The following is a 19,484-nucleotide window of genomic DNA, read 5'->3' as shown; positions in this document are numbered from 1 at the left end:
GTGGCTCCGAAGCTTCCCCCCTCTGCCACCCGCAGTCTCCGCCCGCGAAGGGGCTTCCTAGTGCGTGGAAATCTTTCCTCCTTCACGGCTCCCTCCCACTAGTGCAGGTGCCATCCCTATTCTTTTGTCTCTGTTATTTCTTTTTTCTTTTGCCCTACCCAAGTACGGGGGGAGTTTCTTGCCTTTTTGGAGGTCGGACGTTTTCTGCCAGCGTTCAGTGGGTGTTCTGTAGGAGCAGTTCCACGTGTAGATGTATTTCTACTGTATCTGTGGGAAGGAAGGTGATCTCCGCGTCTTACTCTTCCGCCATCTTCCCGAGGACCTGTAATAACTTTAAATGGAGTATAATGTATAAAAATGTTGAATCACTGTTGTATACCTGAAACTAATACAATATTGTAAATCAACTATACTTTAATAAAAATAAATAAATAAATAATAAAATCATGAACATTCTTTTCCCATGTCCCTCTCTACCTCTGTTTCATGTTTACTGATTTGGGCATCCCCCTCTTATTTTGTTGTTCAGGAATTTAAGTGGTCTGCATGCTTCAACAAAATATTAAATTTACATTTTTATTTCTTATTTTTCCAGTTACTTTTTCATATTTAATAGAATAAGTAGGAAATGAAGGCTTTAATCAGCCATGTGAAAACTGGAAACATTTTAGTGTCTTTTTAAGGAAATATTTTATACCATATTTTCTTTATTGTAATTGGTCTATCAAGACTACCTATTCTTCTTGGATCAATTTTAATACTTTACATTTTTCTAGAAACTATTTCATCTAGATTCTAGATTTTTTTAATGTATGTGCTATTATACATCTATCTTTTTTCAATAAAAAAAGTTTTCTCCTTATTTGTCATATTTATTTATTCTTTTTCCATCAACTAACTTGCAAAGTAGGTTGGTATAGATTTTTTCAAACTACCATATATATTTTTATATTTTAAATATTATTTAAGAATTTTTTTCTTTAAAAATTCTCCTATTTTACTTGCATTTTGCTCATTCTGCTTCTAGATTTTGAATATAATACTTTATTTTAAACCACATTTTTTTTTTCAAATAATGCTTTGGAGCTTCTAAAATTAACTCTGATTATTGCTTTTGCTCTCTCTCATAGGAATTGCTGAATAGTATTCTCACCAATTTTAAAAGAATCTTTTTTATTGAATATAGTTGATTTACAATATTATATTATTTTCAGGTGTACAGCATAGTTATAGGAAAAGAGTTTCTAATATCAATTTTGATTCTCAAAATTTTTTTTAAAGCTGATAAAGAATTGTAACAGTTATCTATTTTTTTAAATTTCTATATAAATAGATTTTAAGTTGGCTATTATTTCATTATTCATTTCTTAATTTATTGTATTGTGATTTAAGGATATAGCCTGAATAATATCCATTTTTTATTCTTTTGTTTTTTTATTTTTGTTTGTCAATTTATTGAGACACTGATTGATGCTTAATATATAGTAAACGCTTTGTAGGTATTTCAATAATTTTAGAAAATAATGAATATTCTTAATTTGGGTTATATACTTCTATGCTTAGTAAATAAATGTTGCTCATTGTGCCTTTTAAATCTTCTATACTTGGTTAGTTAGTGTCCAAGAAAGAAGTATTAAAATGTTATAGAATATTGAAGAATGGTTCAAAAAATGAAGGAATCGTTATGTGCCGACAAGAAAACTCCTCAAAATATAAGTGCTAAAACCAAGTTTTTGAACACCTCCTACAGGTCTTTGCTCATATCTGACTCTCTTAGGGGAGCTGCTTGAGCATCCTATTTAAAATTGCAACACTCTCCACTACACATACAAGAACTTCTCACGCTCTTTGCTTTTCCACAGCATTTAAACATATTCTACAATATTAAATGATTTAATTGTATGTTAAGTATATTGTTAATTGTCTGCTTTTCTCCACTAGGATGTAAGCCCCACCAGCCCAGTGATTTCTGTCTTTCTTGGTCACTGATGTATGCCAGTGCAAGGTACATGATGGGTAAGTGTCTAATAGATATATATTGAAAAATGTGTATGTATGTTATTGTAATTCATGTAAATACAAAATCCCAAACTATTTTGAAAACACATAATATGCAAATGCCTAGAAAAAGATCCATAAGTACACATGGAATTGTTAATTGTTTGATTCTAGGGTGGGATTGAAAAATCAAGGAGGCTTTTTACTTTTAACATGATATCCTTCCACATTTGATAATTTTTATAATCAAAAATGTGTAAGTTTTATGTATGTAATCACAAGGTTAAAAATTATATTTGGAATAATAAACAGCTCAGAATAAATAAAATGTTTTGATAAAGAGTTATAGATGAGGATTCTCCTTACCATATATGAAAATATAAGGTTCCTTTGTAGAATGGAACTGATAAAAGAATAGACCTACACACCATGGAACCAGGCAGATATCTGATATAAATTACTTAGCATAAATGAGAAAATACTATATAATAAAGGCATTTCAAATCAGGCAGGAATAGGAAAATGTGGGAATAATTATTGAGCTCTTGGGGGTAGGGGTAAAACAATGTGAATTTTGATCTCACATCAAAAGGAAAATATAAATAGGTTTGTGAATATAGAAACAACACAGAAAACATCATAAATAAAGTTAAAAGTCCAATATTACCTTGGAAAAACATTTTGAGCAAATATAGAAGATATTGGATAGAGATTTTTATTAAACCAAGGTCGCGTACAACCAAACGAAAAGCACTAACACTCTGGTAAGTGAACAAAGCTCTTAGACATGCAGTACTGATTCATCCATAAACCACCAGTTTGGTTCTCTGCCTTAATGGACAAATGAGACATTTGCAGATGATTACTTTACACTGAGTGACCCTGAGTAGTCTGAAATTTACAAACAGTATACTTGCAAAATTTTTAAACCACTTTAAGATCATAGGAGTACTGGTCTTTTCATAAGCCAAGACTTCTTACATTTATTTTTATTGTAGTTTAAACACAAATCAAGGATGCTGGTTCAATGTCAGGCCTGTGCAAAGTAAACTGGGACAAGAAGTTTTTTAATTGCTCAGAACAGGGAGAATCTCTCTCTCTATCATCCCTGTCAATAATAATTAGCCCTCTCTAAAAAGGGTGTTGCAGATACACAGTCAAAATGATTCTTGAAGGGAGGATATAATTTGGCTTACAGAAATCCATTACCAACAAATAACTGCTTGTGGAGGAAAAATACAACAAAGCACCACATTTGGAAGTGATAATCACGGTAAATAGTACCCCAAGCCTAGACTCGGTCTTATATAAGAAACTATCATATTGTCAATTACGTAATATTTTCTCAGTGATAACACTTTGAAATGGAGAAATACAAAACTGGGAGGAGAAAAGGAGTCACTCTCAGTCACCCCTCTGTCCCCCTTCCCTGCCTCCACAGCTCCCCAAACAAAACTACACAAGAGAAAATCCAACCTTCCTGTAAAAATGATTTTTCTGGCTCACTTTCATAAGAGACCTGGAAATAATATAGCATCAGTTTATAAACCAGACAGGGCCTGGCCCGGTGTGTCAACATAAAAAATCAATCCAGGAGTCCCAACCCTGCTTTGTGGCCTTTAGGGCTGCTTCAGAAATCAATCCTGGAGAAGAAGAAAAGGGCAGTGCCACAAGGCTCGGGAACACACACCTCAAATCAACAGCTGATGCCTCCAGAGACTTTGCAATTTGAGTTCTAACTGTGGATTCAAGAGCGAGAATTGTCCTGGCCAAACATGCGTGCTTTTTTGAGGTGATGCCATTTTTTTTTTTCAGACTGACATTTTTGAGGACTTCGTGGCTTAGGTACTGAACGAAAGGTTTACATGAATTACCTCATTTCACCTCCACAATAGCCCTTTGAGGTAGATGTTATTATAATTCCCCTTTACAGAAAGGAATAAAGATACTTAGAGTAAGTCAGTTGGCTAAGGTACTGATCTGGTAAGTGAAGTTAGCCCTTTTTATCTTAAGTGTTTAGAAACTAAAACCTTTTTCTGGCATCTTTGTATTCATTTGTTTGGACAGCCAGAGCAAAGTACCACAGACTGGGTGGCTTAAACAACAACGATTTACTGTCTCAAAGTTCTGGAAGCTGGAAATCCACGATCAAGGTGTTGGCAGGGTTGGTGTCTTCTGAGGCCTCTGTCCTGGGTTTATAAACAGCCGTATAATCCCTGTGTTTTCATATGATCTTCCCTTCATGTGTCTCTGTCTCCTAATTTTCTCTTCTTCTAAGAACACCAGTCATATTGGATTATGACCCATCCTAATGACCTCATACAACCTAATTACCTCTTTCAAGGTCCTATATCCAAATGTACTCACATTCTGAGGTATTAAGTTAGGACTTTTAATATGAATGTTGGTGGGGGGTGGGGGACACATCTCAGCCCGTAACAATCTTCATTATTGTAATTTTTATAGACTTGCCATTTAATGTTTTAGAAGACAATGACCATAACCTGTAAGTCCAACTCTTTGCCTATCCCATAAAAAAAAATCTGATTTTGGCTGGAGAAAAACCTACAACACACTAGCTGACTGGTCTCATTTTGCATTGTTCTTGACATTCAAGGTAGTTAGGGTGACCCAAAAATCGTATGGTACGTACTCATCCAGTGGCTCTGAAATGTCAGTGTGCATCAGAATCCCTGGAGGATTTGCTGGGTTCACCCTCAGAAGTAAGGTTTGAAGTGGGTCTAAAGCAAGTCCTTGAGAATTTGCATTTCTAACAAGTTTTCAGGTCATGCGGATACTGCTGGTCTGAGGATCACCCCTTGAGAACCACAGTCCTAGTTCATTCCCAGTCCACTCTCTTAGGTGACTCTTCCACACCTACTGTTTTTAAAACCACCAACCTGCCCATCTTCACTCTCAGCTCATGATCTCTCTCTTTCACTGAGAGGTGAATCAATCAGAAGAGAACTTGCTTAGACTCCCTTTACTGCCTTTCCTCACCCACCATTGGCATACGTACTCACTCAGCCTTCCTGGCTGTTTTGAAAGATGAATTTTCAGTGTTCTTTCTAGAACCAATCCCTCCACCTGTGTACTAGATCCCAAGCCCTGTTGCACACTCTAAAGCATTAGTCCATGTGTTTTCCCATCTCTCTTACATTGTCAACCTTTTTCTTTTCACTAACTCATCTGCATCAGAACATAAACATTCTATTAATCCTCCCATCTTGAAAAGCAAAATCTAAACCAGAAAACACACCTTTTACTGGACTCGCTCTTCCCATCAGCTATCACACTATTTTTTCTAGTTTTTGTAACAAAGCACCTAGAAGGCGTGGTCTATACTCAGTCTATCCAGTTTCTCTCCTTCTAATCTCTCATAAACCCACTGTAACAAGACCTTCACTCCAAGGTCACAGAAAACCTCTAGGTTGCTAAATCTCATGACCCAACTTTAGGCCTCTGATATTTTACACCATTTGACAGATACGACATTCCTTATTAATATACTTATTATGGCTTCTAGAGCATCACACTTAACTTATTAAGTTGATTATTTTCATTTAAAATATATTAGTGATGAAAATGTCAAAAAGTCCTCAGCTTTTTTGATAATATGGTAAATAAAATAGCTATGATCCATATTAAAAGAAAAGTCTTTGGGGTCTTCCATGACTTTTTAAAACTATAAAGAGATCCTGACACCAAAGGTTTGAGAAACACTGCAATCTCAAATGCCCCTGGTTTTTGAGATGTCTGTACTTCAGTGCCTTCCATGTCACTGTATCTCTAATGTTTACATTGAGTTTTGTAAAAGGAGGGTTATGCATTGTGTAATATGGATGATGAGGATGTGATTCTTAGAAAGGCACCACCATACCCAGAAAATACAAATATCTTTCATGTGGCTGAGGTTTAGATTTTTATCTTCATGGAGGAAGGAACAACACAGAGAAGGGACAAATCTTGCAGGGTCTCAAATCTTACAAGTTCCACAGTTGCCAAGTCCCCATCAGGTTCTTTGAAAAGTGTTCCTTTGCCAGTGTAAACTGTATGGGGACTTCATTATAGCCGTGCCTTCTCACCAAAGGCAAACAACCAGCAACATGTTGGAGGATTTGTTGAAAGTGTGGGTAAATTAGAGTTTTTGTTGCCATGTGAATGATTCCCCTGGCAGGCCTGAGCTTTAAGCCTAAAGATCTCTTATTCCAAATAGAAACTCTATAAATACTTATTGACTAATTTGGTTGATTGACTGAGAAATAACAAAAATTATAAATCAAGGAGAAATTATATATGTCAAATTGTCACAGCTGTGTAAATATCCTGAAAGAGATCATTTGGTTTTGAGTGAAGTTTATGCAATATTAGTAATGTAGTATTAGGAATGAATAATTTAAGACAAATTATAGTCACAGTAATTTTTTAAAAACCTATTCCCACAATGGTAAAAGCTATGGGATTATGTCATTCACATTGGCAAATATCTTATATCTCTTGAATTATTATAAACGGGGACACAAAAAGCTCAGGTTTTCAAAGATGAATGATTCAAAATAGCATTATTTTAATTACACAAATAAAGGTTCCCAAGAACTATACAGCAAACTGATAAAAGTTGGTACTCTAACCTGGCAAGAACATATACTGCCTTCCTTTAGCAGGGAAAAAAAGGAAAAAAAAATTACTGATAGTTAAATTATACTGAAATATTGCAAGAAAGAAAGAAAGAAAAGAAAGAAAGAAAGAAAGAAAGAAAGAAAGAAAGAAAGAAAGAAAGAAAGAAAGAAAGAAAGAAAGAAAGAAAGGAAGGAAGGAAGGAAGGAAGAAGGAAGGAAGGAAGAAAGAATTAGGTGATGCATAAAACATAGTTTTTAGTGTTTCTCCTTGAGTTTCAAAACACAGTTCAGCCATTGTTTCTTTTCCAGGAAGCCAAAAAATATTACTATTTGCAAACTAGGCAAATAACATCAAGAGAAGAAAATATATTTCTCTTTATTTTCTCTGCCATTGAAATTCAACTAACATTAGCAGAGAAGAATCCATTAATACATAACAAGTCACAGTGCTCTATGAGCTTTATTCTATATCAACCTAAACAGGGAAATTATAATTCTGACTCTTCACTCTTCTTTACCCCTTTTTAAAAATATGTTAATGTGAAGCTTTCAGAGATAAAATGTTGCAATCCATTCTTTCCAAATCCAAAGAATTATTTGCCTATGAAAAGAAATCACACCAAATTAAAGACATTATCCTAGAGAAATAGTAAAATACTCTTTCTGCTAGATAAAGAAATCAACTCCCACAGTTTATTCTAGCACCTGCATGTAAATGGTCTTTTCAATCTGTATCACATTTACAACCTTTCCACCACACAGTGTAGCTGTGTAGGAACAGAGGCTGTGACTTCTTAGTCTTAGGACCCAGAGACTGCCTGGTTCAAAATAAGTTCAACAAATATTTGTTAAATCGAAAAATTAAATGCTGCCATCTGAATATTCAACAAGCACCACAAATTCACCATTTTTGTCTCCCACTGTTACCTATCTTCATTGATTGCTTTATCACCTATCATTTTCAAGGGGAAAAACGTTGGCTTCCATGACTGCACACCCTCCCACTCTGAACTTTATGTCCAATTAATTAACAAGTCCAACAGACTGCAAATTATCTATTGGTACACAAATTCAGGTTTCATTACTACTTACCAAAATATTACTTTAGACTCACTCACTTTTCCTAGTGTAATGCTTTCTCCAACTCATTTTATTATAAAGTTGGCAGTATTTGCTTTCTAAAAGGTGGGAAAATGGAGTATAATTGATATGCTAAGAAAGGAGAAAAATAGAATCATTAAATGTTCAGTTAAAACCACAAAAGGGAGAAGAAGAGTGGAAGACAAAAATAAGAACAAAGAACAAGGGCAATAAAGAGAAAACAATAACAAATACAAATATGATAGATATTAATCCAACTATATCAATAATCACTTTGAACACCAATGGTCTAAATGCACTAGTTAAAAGACAGAGATTATCAGTGTAGATCACAAAACAAGACCCAACTATATTTTGTCTACAAGAAATCTACTTTAAATATAAAAACATGCATTGATTAAAAGCAAATGGACAAAGAAAAATATATCATTCTAATACTAATCAAAAGAAAGCGGTAGCTAGATTAATTTCAGACAGAGTAAAAAGTAAAAAAAGTTATCAGGGATAAAGAAGGATATTACATAATGATAAAGAAGACAATTTCCCCAAAAAAATAACAATTCTTAACATATGAGCACCTAACAACAGAGTATCAAATTACATGAGTCAAAAACTGATAGAACTGCAAGAAGAAATATATTAACGCACTCTCACAGTTGAAGACTTCAATATCTCTCTTTCATAAATGGACCAATCTAGCAGATAGAAAATCAATAAGAAGAGAGTTGAACACCATCAACTATAAACTGTATGTAATAACACCTATAGACTACTGCTATAGACTAACAAACAAGAGCAGAATACACATTTTTTCTGAAGTTCACATGGAACATTCACCAAGATAGGCCACATTCTGAGCTATAAACACACTTTAAAAAAATTAAAAAAAATAGAAACCATACAATGACCATTTTTATACTATAATAGAATTAAACTAGAAATTAATAACAGAAAGATAACTGGAAAACCACAAAATGCATGGAGATTAAACAACAAACTCCTAAACATAACACATGGGTCAAAGAGGAAATATCAAGAAAATTTTTAAAATATTTTGAACTAAATGAAAATGAAACTCATCAAAATTTATGGGATACACTGAAAGTGGTACTTAGAGGAAAATTTATAGCATTGAATATATATATTTAAAAAAAGAAAGATCTAAAAAAAAAATGTAAGTTTCTGCTACAAAAAGAAAAGAAAATTAAATCCAAACTAAGCAGAAGAAAATAAATGAGAAGAATTAAAGCAGAAATCAATAAAATTGATAGCAGGAAATAAACAGAGAAAAACAACAAAACCGAAAGCTGGTTCTTGAAAAGAGCAATAAAATCAATAAGGCTCTAGAGAGGCCTTTTTTTCATAGCAAAACCAAGAAGAAATACAATCCTGCAGCCTGTGGAACGAAAACCTCATTGACAGAAAATAAGACAAAATGAAAAGTCAGAGAACTATGTACCAGATGAAAGAACAAGATAAAACCCCAGAAAAACAACTAAATGAAGTGGAGATAGGCAATCTTCCAGAAAAGAATTCAGAAAAAAGATAGTGAAGATGATCCAGGACCTCAGAAAAAAAATGGAGGCAAAGATCAAGAAGATGCAAAAAAAGTTTAACAAACACCTAGAAGAATTAGAAAACAAACACCTAGAAGAATTAAAGAACAAACAAACAGAGATGAACAATAACAGTAACTGAAATGAAAAATACACTAGAAGGAATCAATAGCAGAATAACTTAGGCAGAACAGATAAATTACCTGGAAGACAGAACTGTGGAATTCACTGCCATGGAACAGAATAAAGAATAAAGAATGAAAGGAAATGAAGACAGCCTAAGAGACCTCTAGGAAAACATTAAATGCACCAACATTCACGTTATAGGGGTCACAGAAGGAGAAGAGAGAGAGAAAGGGACCCGAGAAAATATTTGATGAGATTGTAGTCAAAAACTTCCCTAACATGTGAAAGGAAATAGCCACCCAAGTCCAGGAAGCTCAGAGAGTCCCAGGCAGGATAAACCCAAGGAGAAACATGCTGAGACACATAGTAATCAAACTGGCAAAAATTAAAGACAAAGAAAAATTATTAAAAGCAAAAAGGGAAAAATGACAAATAACATACAAAGGAACTGCCATAAAGTTAACAGCTGATTTCTGAGCAGAAACTGTACAAGCCAGAAGGGAGTGGCATGACATATTTAATGTGATGAAAAGGAAGAATCTACAACAAAGATTACTCTACCCAGCAAAGATCTCATTCAGATTTGAGAGAGAAATCAAAAGCTTTACAGACAAACAAAAGCTAAGAGAATTCAGAACCATGAAACCAGCTGTACAACAAATGCTAAAAGAACTTCTGTAGGCGGGAAACACAAGAGAAGAAAAAGACCTACAAAAACAAACCAAAAACAATTAAGAAAATGGTAATAGGAACATACATATCGATAATTACCTTAAATGTGAATGGATTAAATGCTCCAACCAAAAGACACAGGCTCAATCAATGGATACAAAAACAAGACCCATATATATGCTGTCTACAAGAGACCCACTTCAGACCTAGTGACACATACAGACTGAAGGTGAGGGGATGGAAAAAGATATTCCATGCAAATGGAAATCAAAAGAGAGCTGGAGAAGCAATACTCATATCAGATAAAATAGACTTGAAAATAAAGAATGTTACAAGAGACAAGGAAGGACACTACACAATGATTAAGAGATCAATCCAAGAAGAGAATATAACAATTATAAATATATATGCACCTAATAGGAGCACCTCAATATAAAGGCAAATGTTAACAGCTATAAAAGAGGAAATTAACAGTAACACAATAATAGTGGGGGACTTTAACACCTCAATTACAACAATGGAGAGATCATCCAGACAAAAAACTAATAAGGAAACACAAGCTTTAAATGATACAACAGACCAGATAGATTTAATTGATATTTATAGGACATTCCATCCGAAAACAACAGATCACACTTTCTTCTCAAGTGCACATGGAATATTCTCCAGGATAGATCATATCCTGGGTCACAAATCAAGCCTCCATAAATTTAAGAAAATTGAAATCATATGAAGCATATTTTCCAACCACAATGTTATGAGATTAGAAATAAATGACAGGGAAAAATAAAAAACAAAAACACATAGAGGCTAAACAATGCGTTACTAAATAACCAAGAGATCACTAAAGCAATCAGAGGAAATCAAAAATTACCTAGAGACAAATGACAATGAAAACATGACAATCCTAATCTTATGGGATGAAGCAAAAGCAGTTCTAAGAGGGACATTTATAGAAATACAATCCTACTTCAAGAAAAAAGAAAAATCTCAAATAAACAATCTAACCTTACACCTAAAGGAACTAGAGAAAGAAGGACAATAAAACCTAAAGTAAGTAGAAGAAAAGAAATCATAAAGATCAAGTGGAAAAAAAATGAAATAGAAACAAAGAAAACAATGGCAAAGATCAATAAAACTAAAAGCTGGTTCTTTGAGAAAATAAACAAAATTAATAAAACTTTAGCCAGACTCATCAAGAAAAAGAGGGAGAGGACTCAAATTAATAAAATTAGAAATGAAAAAGAAGAAGTTACAATGGACACCACAGAAATACAAAGCATCATAAGAGACTACCACAAGCAACTCCATGCAAATAAAATGGACAACCTGGGAGAAATGGACAAATTCTTAGAGAGGTATAACCTTCCAAGACTGAACCAGGAAGAAATAGAAAATATGAACAGACCAATCACAAGCACTGAAATTAAAATTGTGATTAAAAATCTTCCAAGAAACAAAAGTCCAGGACCAGATGGCTTCACAGGTGAATTCTATCAAACATTTAGAGAAGAACTAGCACCCAGCCTTCTCAAACACTTCCAAAAATCTTCAGAGGAAGAAACACTCCCAAACTCATTCTGTGAGGCAACCATCACCCTGATACCAAAACCAGGCAAAGATACTACAAAAAAAAGAATATTACAGACCAATATGACTGATGAATATAGATGCAAAAATCCTCAACAAAATACTAGCAAACAGAATCCAACAACACATTAAAAGGTTCATACACCATGATCAAGTGGGATTTATCACAGAGATGTAAAGATTCTTCAATATATGCAAATATTTCAATGTGATACACCATATTAACAATTTGAAGGATAAAAAAATATGATAGTCTCAATAGATGCAGAAAAAGCTTTTGACAAAATTCAACACCCATTGATGATAAAAACCCTCTAGAAAGTGGGCACAGAGGGAACCTACCTCAACATAATAAAGGCCATATACGACAAACCCACAGCAAACATCATTCTCAATGGTGAAAAACTGAAAGCATTTCCTCTAAGATCAGGAAAAGACAAGAGTGCCCACTCTCGCCACTATTATTCAACATCGTTTCGGAAGTCCTAGACACAGCAGTCAGAGAAGAAGAAGAAATAAAAGGAATCCAAATTGGAAAAGAAGAAGTAAAACTGTCACTGTTGGCAGATGGCATGACACTATACACAGAGAATCCTAAAGATGCCACCAGAAAAAATACTAGAGCTAATCAATGAATTTGGTAAAGTTGCAGGATACAAAATTAACACATAGAAATCTCTTGCATTCCTATACACTAACAACGAAAAATCTGAAAGAGAAATTAAGGAAACAATCCCATTCACCATTGCAACAAAAAGAGTAAAATACCCAGGAATAAACCTACCTAAGGAGGTAAAAGACCTGTACTCAGAAAACTATAAGACACTGATGAAAGAAATCAAAGATGACACAAACAGATGGAGAGATATGCCATGTTCTTGGCTTGAAAGAATCAACATTGTGAAAATGACTATACTACCCAAAGCAATCTACAGATTCAGTGCAATCCCTATTAAACTACCAATGGCATCTATCACAGAACTAGAACAAAAAATTTCACAATTTGTATGGAAACACAAAAGTCCCTGAATAGCCAAAGCAATCTTGAGAAAGAAAAACGGAGCTGGAGGAATCAGGCTCCAGTACTTCAGACTATACTACAAAGCTACAGTAATCAAGACAACATGGTACTGGAACAAAAACAGAAATATAGATCATTGGAACACGATAGAAGGCCCAGAGATAAACCCATGCACATATGGTCACCTTATTTTTGATACAGGAGGCAAGAATATACAGTGCAGAAAAGACAGTCTCTTCAATAAGTGGTGCTGGGAAAACTGGACAGCTACATGTAAAAGAATGAAATTAGAGCACTCCCTAACACCATACACAAAAATAAACTCAAAATGGATTAAATGCAAGGTCAGACACTATCAAAATCTTAGAGGAAAACATAGGCAGAACACTCTATGACATAAATCACAGCAAGATCCGTTTTGACCCACATCCTAGAGAAATGGAAATAAAACCAAAAATAAACAAATAGGACCTAATGAAACTTAAAAGCTTTTGCACAGCAAAGGGAACCATAAACAAGACCAAAAGACAACCCTCAGAATGGTAGAAAATATTTGCAAATGAATCAACGGACAAAGGATTAATCTCCAAAGTATAAAAACAGCTCATGCAGCTCAAAATTAAAAAAAACAAACAACCCAATCAAAAAATGGGCAAAAGTCGTAAATAGACATTTCACCAAAGAAGACATACAGATGGCCAAGAGGAACATGAAAACTGCTCAACATCACTAATTATTAGAGAAATTGCAAATCAAAACTACAGTGAGGTTTCACCTCACGCTAGTTAGAATGGGCAGCCTCAGAAAATCTACAAACAACAAATGCTGGAAAGAGTGTGTGGAAAAGGGAATCCTCTTGCACTGTTTGCGGAAATGTAAATTGATACAGCCACTACGGAGAACAGTATGGAGGTTCCTTAAAACACTAAAAGTAGAACTATCATATGACCCAGCAATCCTACTACTGGACATATACCCAGAGAAAAATGTAATTCAAAAAGACACATGAACCCCAGTGTTCATTGAAGCACTATTTACAATAGCCAGGACATGGAAACAACATGTCCATCGACATGTTGATGTCCATCAACAGATGAATGGATAAAGAAGATGTGGTACATATATATAATGGAATATTACTCAGCCATAAAAAGGAATGAAATTGGGTCATTTGTAGAGACGTGGATGGACCTAGACTGTCATACAGAGTGAAGTAAGTCAGAGAGGAAAAACGAACATCATATATTAATGCATATATGTGGAATCTAGAAAAATGGTACAGATGAATTCGTTTGCAAGACAGAAATAGAGACACACAGGTAGAGAACAAACGTATGGACACCAAGGGGGGAAAGTGGGATGGGAGAGGTGGGTGGGTTGAATTGGGAGTTTGGGATTGACATATATACACTAATATGTATAAAATAGATAACTAATAAGAGCCTGCTCTATAAAAAAATAATAATTAAAATAAAATAAACATTTTTTAAAGTTAAAGAAATAATCAATAAGCCTCCAGCCAGGCTAACTAAGAAAAAGAGAGAAGACACATATTACTAGTATCAGAAATGAGAGGGGACATCACTACAGATGCTACTGACATTAAAAGCATTATAAAGAAATACTGTGAACAACAAAACACCCACAAATTTGGTAACTCTTGGGCTACACACTGTAGGCCTGCATGTCTCAAGATCAAAGAAGGAGCCTGGAGTCAGCGACAGAGAAATCAGTGGTTTAATAGCTGGAGGATCTTACACTTCCAAAGCAAGAGGGTCCTGGAGTAATACTCCAACGTGGACAGCAGATGGCAGGCAGGACATGGCAGCAGTCTTCTCTATCCCAGGAAGAGTGAGGTTATCAGTTACAGGGAGAACTGACATCAGGTTTGTTCATTGGCTACCAGGTAAACCAGCAGAGGAGCAGACCCTTCACTGCTCCTTTGATAAACTATCATAGTGGAGACATTCTGATCTAAAGATTAGAATAATCACTAGCTGAGGCAGGGGGCAAGTACATAGGCATTTGTTGATTAGGCTCTATGATTGAGATGGAAGGTCAGTTACATAAGTAGGGTATAGGTGAACCAGGTGCTGGTTGAGAAGGGGATGTACAGAGAGCAAGAGAACAGCCATCTTGGGGGGCCTGATCATACAGTAATTTAGGTGAAATTGACTAATTCTTTGAAAGACACAATTTGCCAAAACTCACACAAGAAGAAATAGGAAACCTGATGAACCTATATCTAGTAAAGAAATTGAATCAATGATGAATAGCTTTCCAAAACAGAAAACACCAGTCCCAGATAGGTTCCCTGGTAACTTCTACCAAAAATTAAAGGAAGAAGTTATACTAATTGTCTACAATCTCTCTGAGAAGATTGAAACAGAGGAAATATTTCCTAACTCATCCTATGAGGCCAACAGTGCCCTAATACCAAAACCACAGACATTATAAGAAAAGAAAACTACAGACCAATATTTCTCATGGACATAGATGGAAAAATTCTCAATGATAGCAAACAAAATTCAAAAGATATATATATATAAAGAATTATACACCACAACCAAGTGGTATTTATCCCAGGTATGCAAAGCTGATTGAACATTTGAAAAGTAATAATGTAATCCATCCCAACAACAGATTTAAAAAGAAAAATTGCATGATCATATCAGTAAGTGCAGAAAAACATTTGACAAAATCCAACACTCATTTATTATAATAACTCTCATTAAATTAGGATTAGAGGGGAACTTTCTCAACTTGATAAAGACTACCTACAAAACTACAGCTAACATATATAATGGTGAGAAACTTAAATCTTTCTCACTTATATCATATAAAAGTCAAGGATATCTCTTCTTACCACTCCTTTTTAACATAATATTAAAAATCCTTGCTAATGCAATAAGGCAAGAAAAGAAAAGAAAAGGTACACAAATTGGGAAGAAAGACCTAAAAATGTCTTTGTTCACACTTAACATGATCTTCTTTGTTGAAAATCGGAAACAATAATATTAATAAAAAACATTCCTGGAACTCATAAGCAATTGTAATAAGGTTGCAGGATACAAAATTAATATATAAAAGTCAATTTTCTTTTTTTTTTTTTTAATTTTTGAATTTTATTTATTTATTGTTTTATACAGCAGGTTCTTATTAGTTATCCATTTTATACATATTAGTGTATATATGTCAATCCCAATCTCCCAATTCATCACACCACCCACTCCCACCGCTTTCCCCCCTTGGTGTCCATACGTTTGTTCTCTACATCTGTGTCTCTATTTCTGCTCTGCAAACTGGTTCATCTGTAACATTTTTCTAGGTTCCACAAATATGCATTAATATATGATATTTGTTTTTCTCTTTCTGACTTAATTCACTCTGTATGACAGTCTCTAGACCCATCCACATCTCTACAAATGACCTAATTTCATTCTTTTTTATGGCTGAGCAATATTCCATTGTATATATGTACCACATCTTCTTTATCCATTCATCTGTCGATGGGCATTTAGGTTGCTTCCATCGTAAATAGTGTTGCAATGAACACTGGGGTGCATGTGTCTTTTTGAATTATGGTTTTCTCTGGGTATATGCCCAGTAGTGGGATTGCTAGGTCATATGGTAATTCTATTTTTAGTTTTTTAAGGAACCTCCATACTGTTCTCCATAGTGGCTGTATCAATTTACATTCCCACCAACAGTGCAAGAGGGTTCCCTTTTCTCCACACCCCCTCCAGCATTTGTTGTTTGTAGATTTTCTGAGGATGCTCATTCTAACTGGTGTGAGGTGATACCTCATTGTTGTTTTGATTTGAATTTCTCTAATAATTAGTGACGTTGAGCAGCTTTTCATGTGCTTCTTGGTCATCTGTATGTATTCTTTGGAGAAATATCTATTTAGGTTTTTTGCCCATTTTTTGATTGGGTTGTTTGTTTTTTTAATATTGAGCTGCTTACTTTTCTATATACCATTTGAAATTAAAAAAACTATACCAATAGAAAAGAAAAACACAATACCATTTACATTAGCACCCAAAATGAATGAAATACATAGATATAAATCTAACAAGATATGTACATGATTAATATGAATAAAACCACAAAATTCTGATGACTGAACTCAAAGAAGCACTAAGTCAAAGGAGAGATATTCCATGTTCATGGACAGGATGATTCAATATTGTTAAGATAAGAGTTCTTCCCAACTTGATCTATAGATTCAATGTAATCCCAACCAAAATCCCAGTAAGTTACCTTGTGGATATCAACAAAATGATTCTAACATTTATATGGAGAGGGAAAAAACCACAAAATACCCAATATAGTATTGAAGGAAAAGAACAAATTTGGAGGACTAATCCTACTGTATTTTAAGGCTTACTATAAAGCTAAAGTAATCAGGACAGTGGGTATTGGCAAAAAAAAGAAAAAAAAATGCTCAAATAAATCAATGGAACACAATAAAGAGCCCAGAAATATGTTCCCACAAATATAGTCAACTGATCTTTGACAAAGGAGCAGAGGCAATACAATGGAGAAAAGATAGTCTCTTCAACAAGTGGTACTGGAACAACTGGATATCCACAACCAATAATAGAAATAATAATAATAATAGTGATAAATCTAGACATAGACTTTATGCCCTTCACAAAAATTAAATTAAATGGGTCACAGACATAAATTTAAAATGAAAACCTATTAAATTCCTAGAAGAAAAAAAAAAAGAATTCCTAGAAGATAATATAGGAGAAAATCAAGACAGCCTTGGGTATGGTCTTTTTCAATACAACACCAAAGATGCAACTCATGAAAAAAATAACAGGTAAGCTGGAATTCATTAGGTTTGAAAATATCTGCTCTGTGAAAGACAATGTCAAGAGAATGAGAAACAAGCCACAGAGTGGAAGAAAATATTTTCAAAAGACACATCTGGTAAAAAACTATTTTCCAAAATATACAAAGAACTCTTAAAACACAACAATAAGAAAACAAAACAAAACAAAAAACCTGACCAAAAAATAGGCCAAAGATCCTAACAGACATCTAACCAAAGAAGATATACATATGTCAAATAAGCATTAGAAAAGATGATCCATATTACATGTCATCAGGGAAATGCAAATTAATACAATAAGATACCACTAGATATCTATCAAAATAGCCAAAATCTAAAACACTGATGATACCAAATGTTAGTGAGGATGTGCAATAATAGAAACACTCAAAAATTGCTGATGAGGAATGGTACAGCCATTTTGGAACACAGTTTGGCAATCGCTGATAAAACCAAACATACTCTTACAATCACACTTTTTGGTATTTACCCAAAGAAGTTGAAAACTTATGTCCACACAAAAAACCTGCACACAGATGTTTATAGCAGCTCTGTTTATAATTGCCAAAACTTGGAAGCAGACAAGATGTCCTTCAGTAGGTGAAGGATAAATAAACTGGGGTGTATCTAGACAATGGAGTATTATTAAGCCCTAAAAAGAAATGAGTTATTGAGTCATGAAAAAGCATAAGGGAACCTTATATGCATATTACTAAGTAAAAGAAGCCAGTCTAAAAAGGTTACATGCTGTGTATTCTAACTATAGAACATTCTGGAAAAGGCAAAACTATGGAGACAATTAAAAACTCAGTGGTTGCCAGCAGTTGATGTGGAGATATAAATAGGCAGAGCACAGAGGATTTTAGGGCATTTTTAGCACTCTGTATGATGTTGTAATGATGGATATATGTCATTTTACATTTGTCCAAACTCATAGAATGTATAAGATCAAGAATTAACTCAAATGTAATTTATGGATTTTGGGCAATTATGATGTGTCAATGTAGATTCATTCTTGGTAATAAATGTATCATTCTGATAAGTGACGCTGACGACGGCAGAGGCTTTGCATGTGTGGTGGCAGAAGGTATATGGAAAATCTCTGTACATTCCTCTCAATTTTGTTGTGAATTAAAACTGCTCTAAAAATGTCTTTTAAAAAGTGGATATGGGGCTTCCCTGGTGGCGCAGTGGTTGAGAATCTGCCTGCCAATGCAGGGGACACGGGTTCGAGCCCTGATCTGGGAGGATCCCACATGCCGCGGAGCAACTGGGCCCGTGAGCCACAATTACTGAGCTTGCGCGTCTGGAGCCTGTGCTCCACAACAAGAGAGGCCGCGATAGTGAGAGGCCCGCGCACCGTGATGAAGAGTGGCCCCTGCTCGCCACAACTAGAGAAAGCCCTCGCACAGAAACGAAGACCCAACACAGCCAAAAGTAAATAAATAAATTAATTTAAAAAAAAAAGTGGATATGAAATGTTGCTTCTGCTTTCTTCTCAGCTTCCCCTCTGCTTCGGCTTTCAAAGGCTTCTTATTTTCCATATTAGCCAGATACTTACGATGTTCTACTGGATTTCACTATATTTCTCCAAACAACAGTTTCCTCATTAGCTCCTTCTTACCCTTTCCATATGCCCTATATTTCAAACTAGTGTCTCTGTCTTAAGTTGATTTCCCCAGAAGCAGATCCAGAAACATGATTTGTGTGCAATTGCTATATTATTTGGGAGATGTCCCCAGAAAGGACCATAAATATTCAGGAAAGAGAGACAGGGAAAAAAAGAGAACCAATAAGATATGCATTATCAACCAGGTTTTGGAATAGGACAACTAAGCTTCAATCTCACTGGAGAATCCTGGGATACAGTGAGAAACACCCCTCCCTGTTATCCAATGCCCAACCTCACTTGCTTCCAAGGGGTATCTGCTCCTGGATGCATTCACTCTAGCATTTTT

At 34.7% G+C, this 19,484-nt stretch overlaps 1 long non-coding RNA gene across 1 annotated transcript in view; it reads left to right on the top strand.

Annotated features, from left to right (window-relative positions):
• LOC309636999 overlaps nt 1-18,992 on the top strand; it is a 29,993-nt gene extending 11,001 nt beyond the window's left edge. The window contains exon 2 of the long non-coding RNA XR_014250338.1: nt 320-18,992. This is a non-coding gene — a long non-coding RNA (uncharacterized lncRNA). The remainder of the gene's footprint in view (nt 1-319) is intronic.
• Nucleotides 18,993-19,484: the final 492 nt, after the last annotated feature.

Source organism: Balaenoptera physalus, assembly GCF_965194825.1.
Source record: "Balaenoptera physalus genome assembly, chromosome: 1".
In the NCBI taxonomy this organism is placed as follows: domain Eukaryota; kingdom Metazoa; phylum Chordata; class Mammalia; order Artiodactyla; family Balaenopteridae; genus Balaenoptera; species Balaenoptera physalus.
Note: the sequence above shows the minus strand (reverse complement) of the source record. Positions and strands in the feature narration are given on the sequence as shown.